Source organism: Paramisgurnus dabryanus, chromosome 2 (genome assembly GCF_030506205.2).
Source record: "Paramisgurnus dabryanus chromosome 2, PD_genome_1.1, whole genome shotgun sequence".
In the NCBI taxonomy this organism is placed as follows: Eukaryota; Metazoa; Chordata; class Actinopteri; order Cypriniformes; family Cobitidae; genus Paramisgurnus; species Paramisgurnus dabryanus.
The window spans coordinates 14,027,801-14,032,800 of record NC_133338.1 but is presented as its reverse complement, the minus strand read 5'-3'; the positions used below and the strand labels follow the sequence as shown (position 1 = coordinate 14,032,800).

Below are 5,000 nucleotides of genomic sequence, written 5' to 3'. Positions count from 1 at the left end.
AAAAAATGACATAAATAATTTATCAATTACTTACAGCACCTGGTATTCCCAGGCGGTCTCCCATCCAAGTACTATCCAGGCCCGACCCTGCTTGGCTTCCGAGATCAGACGAGAGCGGGCGTGCTCAGGGTGGTGTGGCCGTAAGCGAGAGCTGACTCGATTCGAGAGACACTTCAAAGATAATGTGGCAACGCCATGCCATGGGAGAACGCTTACAGAAAGGACGCATTCATGGGAAAAAATGACATAAATAATTAATTGCTTACAGCACCTGGTATTCCCAGGCGGTCTCCCATCCAAGTACTAACCAGGCCCGACCCTGCTTGGCTTCCGAGATCAGACGAGAGCGGGCGTGCTGAGGGTGGTGTGGCCTTAAGCGAGTGCTGACTGGATTCGAGAGACACTTCAAGACTAATGTGGTAACGCCATGACATCGGTGAACGCTTACAGAAAGGACGCATTTATGGGAAAAAATGACATAAATAATTAATTAAATTCTTACAGCACCTGGTATTCCCAGGCGGTCTCCCATCCAAGTACTAACCAGGCCCGACCCTGCTTGGCTTCCGAGATCAGACGAGAGCGGGCGTGCTGAGGGTGGTGTGGCCTTAAGCGAGTGCTGACTGGATTCGAGAGACACTTCAAGACTAATGTGGTAACGCCATGACATCGGTGAACGCTTACAGAAAGGACGCATTTATGGGAAAAATGACATAAATAATTAATTAAATTCTTACAGCACCTGGTATTCCCAGGCGGTCTCCCATCCAAGTACTAACCAGGCCCGACCCTGCTTGGCTTCCGAGATCAGACGAGAGTGGGCGTGCTCAGGGTGGTGTGGCCGTAAGCGAGTGCGGACTCGATTCGAGAGACACTTCAAAACTAATGTGGCAACGCCATGCCATGGGAGAACGCTTACAGAAAGGACGCATTCATGGGAAAAAATGACATAAATAAATATTTAATTAATTAAATGCTTACAGCACCTGGTATTCCCAGGCGGTCTCCCATCCAAGTACTAACCAGGCCCGACCCTGCTTGGCTTCCGAGATCAGACGAGAGTGGGCGTGCTCAGGGTGGTGTGGCCGTAAGCGAGTGCGGACTCGATTCAAAAGACACTTCAAAACTAATGTGGCAACGCCATGCCATGGGAGAACGCTTCCAGAAAGGAAGCATTCATGGGAAAAAATGACATAAATAATTAATTAATTGCTTACAGCACCTGGAATTCCCAGGCGGTCTCACATCCAAGTACTAACCAGGCCCGACCCTGCTTGGCTTCCGAGATCAGACGAGAGCAGGCGTGCTCAGGGTGGTGTGGCCGTAAGCAAGTGCTGAATCGATTCGAGAGACACTTCAAGACTTATGTGGCAACGCCATGACATCAGTGAACGCTTACAGAAAGAACGCATTCATGGGAAAAAATGACATAAATAATTAATTAAATAAATGCTTACAGCACCTGGTATTCCCAGGCGGTCTCCCATCCAAGTACTAACCAGGCCCGACCCTGCTTGGCTTCCGAGATCAGACGAGAGCGGGCGTGCTCAGGGTGGTGTGGCCGTAAGGGAGTGCTGACTCGATTCGATAGAAACTTCAAGACTTATGTGGCAACGCCATGACATCAGTGGACGCTTACAGTAAGAACGCATTCATGGGAAAAAATGACATAAATAATTTATTAATTGCTTACAGCACCTGGTATTCCCAGGCGGTCTCCCATCCAAGTACTATCCAGGCCCGACCCTGCTTGGCTTCCGAGATCAGACGAGAGCGGGCGTGCTCAGGGTGGTGTGGCCGTAAGCGAGTGCTGACTCGATTCGAGAGACACTTCAAAACTAATGTGGCAACACCATGCCATGGGAGAACGCTTACAGAAAGGACGCATTCATGGGAAAAATGACATAAATAATTAATTGCTTACAGCACCTGGTATTCCCAGGCGGTCTCCCATCCAAGTACTAAACAGGCCCGACCCTGCTTGGCTTCCGAGATCAGACGAGAGCGGGCGTGCTCAGGGTGGTGTGGCCGTAAGCGAGTGCTGACTCGAATCGAGAGACACTTCAAAACGAAGGTGGCAACGCCATGCCATGGGAGAACGCTTACAGAAAGGACGCATTCATGGGAAAAAATGACATAAATAATTAATTAAATGCTTACAGCACCTGGTATTCATAGGCGGTCTCCCATCCAAGTACTAACCAGGCCCGACCCTGCTTGGCTTCCGAGATCAGACGAGAGCGGGCGTGCTCAGGGTGGTGTGGCCGTAAGCGAGTGCTGACTCGATTCGAGAGACACTTCAAAACTAATGTGGCAACGCCATGACATCAGTGAACGCTTACAGAAAGAACGCATTCATGGGAAAAAATGACATAAATAATTAATTAATTAAATGCTTACAGCACCTGGTATTCCCAGGCGGTCTCCCATCCAAGTACTAACCAGGCCCGACCCTGCTTGGCTTCCGAGATCAGACGAGAGCGGGCGTGCTCAGGGTGGTGTGTCCGTAAGCGAGTGCTGACTCGATTCGATAGACACTTCAAGACTTCTGTGGCAACGCCATGACATCAGTAGACGCTTACAGTAAGAACGCATTCATGGGAAAAAATGACATAAATAATTTATTAATTGCTTACAGCCCCTGGTATTCCCAGGCGGTCTCCCATCCAAGTACTAACCAGGCCCGACGCTGCTTGGCTTCCGAGATCAGATGAGAGCGGGCGTGCTCAGGGTGGTGTGGCCGTAAGCGAGTGCTGATTCGATTCGAGAGACACTTCAAGACTTATGTGGCAACGCCATGACATCAGTGGACGCTTACAGTAAGAACGCATTCATGGGAAAAAATGACATAAATAATTAATTAATTAAATGCTTACAGCACCTGGTATTCCCAGGCGGTCTCCCATCCAAGTACTAACCAGGCACGATCCTGCTTGGCTTCCGAGATCAGACGAGAGCGGGCGTGCTCAGGGTGGTGTGGCCGTAAGCGAGTGCTGACTCGATTCGAGAGACACTTCAAAACTAATGTGGCAACGCCATGCCATGGGAGAACGCTTACAGAAAGGACGCATTAATGGGAAAAAATGACATAAATAATTAATTAATTAAATGCTTACAGCACCTGGTATTCCCAGGCGGTCTCCCATCCAAGAACTAACCAGGCCCAACCCTGCTTGGCTTCCGAGATCAGACCAGAGCGGGCATGCTCAGGGTGGTGTTGCCGTAAGCGAGTGCTGTCTCGATTTGAGAGACACTTCAAGACTGATGTGGCAACGCCATGACATCAGTGAACGCTTAAAGAAAGAATGCATTCATGGGAAAAAATGACATAAATAATTAATTAATTAAATGCTTACAGCACCTGGTATTCCCAGGCGGTCTCCCATCCAAGTACTAACCAGGCCCGACCCTGCTTGGCTTCCGAGATCAGACGAGAGCGGGCGTGCTCAGGGTGGTGTGTCCGTAAGCGAGTGCTGACTCGATTCGATAGACACTTCAAGACTTATGTGGCAACGCCATGACATCAGTGGACGCTTACAGTAAGAACGCATTCATGGGAAAAAATGACATAAATAATTTATTAATTGCTTACAGCACCTGGTTTTCCCAGGCGGTCTCCCATCCAAGTACTAACCAGGCCCGACGCTGCTTGGCTTCCGAGAACAGACGAGAGCGGGCGTGCTCAGGGTGGTGTGGCCGTAAGCGAGTGCTGCCTCGATTCGAGAGACACTTCAAAACTAATGTGGCAACGCCATGACATCAGTGAACGCTTACAGAAAGAACGCATTCATGGGAAAAAATGACATAAATAATTAATTAATTGCTTACAGCACCTGGTATTCTCAGGCGGTCTCCCATCCAAGTACTAACCAGGCCCGACCCTGCTTGGCTTCCGAGATCAGACGAGAGCAGGCGTGCTCAGGGTGGTGTGGCCGTAAGCGAGTGCTGAATCGATTCGAGAGACACTTCAAGACTTATGTGGCAACGCCATGACATCAGTGAACGCTTACAGAAAGAACGCATTCATGGGAAAAAATGACATAAATAATTAATTAATTAAATGCTTACAGCACCTGGTATTCCCAGGCGGTCTCCCATCCAAGTACTAACAGGCCCGACCCTGCTTGGCTTCCGAGATCAGACGAGAGCGGGCGTGCTCAGGGTGGTGTGTCCGTAAGCGAGTGCTGACTCGATTCGGTAGACACTTCAAGACTTATGTGGCAACGCCATGACATCAGTGGACGCTTACAGTAAGAACGCATTCATGGGAAAAAATGACATAAATAATTTATTAATTGCTTACAGCACCTGGTATTCCCAGGCGGTCTCCCATCCAAGTACTAACCAGGCCCGACGCTGCTTGGCTTCCGAGATCAGACGAGAGCGGGCGTGCTCAGGGTGGTGTGTCCGTAAGCGAGTGCTGACTCGATTCGATAGACACTTCAAGACTTCTGTGGCAACGCCATGACATCAGTAGACGCTTACAGTAAGAACGCATTCATGGGAAAAAATGACATAAATAATTTATTAATTGCTTACAGCCCCTGGTATTCCCAGGCGGTCTCCCATCCAAGTACTAACCAGGCCCGACGCTGCTTGGCTTCCGAGATCAGATGAGAGCGGGCGTGCTCAGGGTGGTGTGGCCGTAAGCGAGTGCTGATTCGATTCGAGAGACACTTCAAGACTTATGTGGCAACGCCATGACATCAGTGGACGCTTACAGTAAGAACGCATTCATGGGAAAAAATGACATAAATAATTAATTAATTAAATGCTTACAGCACCTGGTATTCCCAGGCGGTCTCCCATCCAAGTACTAACCAGGCACGATCCTGCTTGGCTTCCGAGATCAGACGAGAGCGGGCGTGCTCAGGGTGGTGTGGCCGTAAGCGAGTGCTGACTCGATTCGAGAGACACTTCAAAACTAATGTGGCAACGCCATGCCATGGGAGAACGCTTACAGAAAGGACGCATTAATGGGAAAAAATGACATAAATAAT

The 5,000-nt window shown here is 49.2% G+C and overlaps 9 non-coding genes and 12 pseudogenes across 9 annotated transcripts; all 21 read right to left on the bottom strand.

The window, feature by feature from the left end:
* Window positions 1-27: 27 nt before the first annotated feature.
* On the bottom strand, window positions 28-146 carry LOC135785011 (5S ribosomal RNA). Its single transcript, XR_010546324.1, has one exon. It is a non-coding gene; the product is annotated as a 5S ribosomal RNA (ribosomal RNA).
* A 113-nt stretch (window positions 147-259) lies between these two features.
* Window positions 260-378, bottom strand: LOC135784319 (5S ribosomal RNA; annotated as a pseudogene).
* A 117-nt stretch (window positions 379-495) lies between these two features.
* Window positions 496-614, bottom strand: LOC135784517 (5S ribosomal RNA; annotated as a pseudogene).
* Window positions 615-730: 116 nt separating this feature from the next.
* On the bottom strand, window positions 731-849 carry LOC135737160 (5S ribosomal RNA; annotated as a pseudogene).
* A 125-nt stretch (window positions 850-974) lies between these two features.
* On the bottom strand, window positions 975-1,093 carry LOC135736447 (5S ribosomal RNA). The gene has a single exon (XR_012336249.1). It is a non-coding gene; the product is annotated as a 5S ribosomal RNA (ribosomal RNA).
* A 117-nt stretch (window positions 1,094-1,210) lies between these two features.
* LOC135737208 (5S ribosomal RNA) lies at window positions 1,211-1,329 on the bottom strand (annotated as a pseudogene).
* Window positions 1,330-1,450: 121 nt separating this feature from the next.
* On the bottom strand, window positions 1,451-1,569 carry LOC135737087 (5S ribosomal RNA). The gene has a single exon (XR_010528188.2). It is a non-coding gene; the product is annotated as a 5S ribosomal RNA (ribosomal RNA).
* Window positions 1,570-1,686: 117 nt separating this feature from the next.
* On the bottom strand, window positions 1,687-1,805 carry LOC135736560 (5S ribosomal RNA). The gene has a single exon (XR_012336260.1). It is a non-coding gene; the product is annotated as a 5S ribosomal RNA (ribosomal RNA).
* Window positions 1,806-1,917: 112 nt separating this feature from the next.
* On the bottom strand, window positions 1,918-2,036 carry LOC135736569 (5S ribosomal RNA). The gene has a single exon (XR_012336264.1). It is a non-coding gene; the product is annotated as a 5S ribosomal RNA (ribosomal RNA).
* A 117-nt stretch (window positions 2,037-2,153) lies between these two features.
* Window positions 2,154-2,272, bottom strand: LOC135736449 (5S ribosomal RNA). The gene has a single exon (XR_012336242.1). It is a non-coding gene; the product is annotated as a 5S ribosomal RNA (ribosomal RNA).
* Window positions 2,273-2,393: 121 nt separating this feature from the next.
* LOC135736749 (5S ribosomal RNA) lies at window positions 2,394-2,512 on the bottom strand. The gene has a single exon (XR_010527949.2). It is a non-coding gene; the product is annotated as a 5S ribosomal RNA (ribosomal RNA).
* Window positions 2,513-2,629: 117 nt separating this feature from the next.
* On the bottom strand, window positions 2,630-2,748 carry LOC135737088 (5S ribosomal RNA; annotated as a pseudogene).
* A 121-nt stretch (window positions 2,749-2,869) lies between these two features.
* Window positions 2,870-2,988, bottom strand: LOC135736398 (5S ribosomal RNA; annotated as a pseudogene).
* A 121-nt stretch (window positions 2,989-3,109) lies between these two features.
* Window positions 3,110-3,228, bottom strand: LOC135736914 (5S ribosomal RNA; annotated as a pseudogene).
* Window positions 3,229-3,349: 121 nt separating this feature from the next.
* Window positions 3,350-3,468, bottom strand: LOC135737299 (5S ribosomal RNA). The gene has a single exon (XR_010528393.2). It is a non-coding gene; the product is annotated as a 5S ribosomal RNA (ribosomal RNA).
* A 117-nt stretch (window positions 3,469-3,585) lies between these two features.
* LOC135736718 (5S ribosomal RNA) lies at window positions 3,586-3,704 on the bottom strand (annotated as a pseudogene).
* Window positions 3,705-3,821: 117 nt separating this feature from the next.
* Window positions 3,822-3,940, bottom strand: LOC135785144 (5S ribosomal RNA). Its single transcript, XR_010546452.1, has one exon. It is a non-coding gene; the product is annotated as a 5S ribosomal RNA (ribosomal RNA).
* A 121-nt stretch (window positions 3,941-4,061) lies between these two features.
* On the bottom strand, window positions 4,062-4,179 carry LOC135736918 (5S ribosomal RNA; annotated as a pseudogene).
* A 117-nt stretch (window positions 4,180-4,296) lies between these two features.
* LOC135736342 (5S ribosomal RNA) lies at window positions 4,297-4,415 on the bottom strand (annotated as a pseudogene).
* A 117-nt stretch (window positions 4,416-4,532) lies between these two features.
* On the bottom strand, window positions 4,533-4,651 carry LOC135736772 (5S ribosomal RNA; annotated as a pseudogene).
* Window positions 4,652-4,772: 121 nt separating this feature from the next.
* Window positions 4,773-4,891, bottom strand: LOC135737134 (5S ribosomal RNA; annotated as a pseudogene).
* Between the last annotated feature and the right edge of the window lie 109 nt (window positions 4,892-5,000).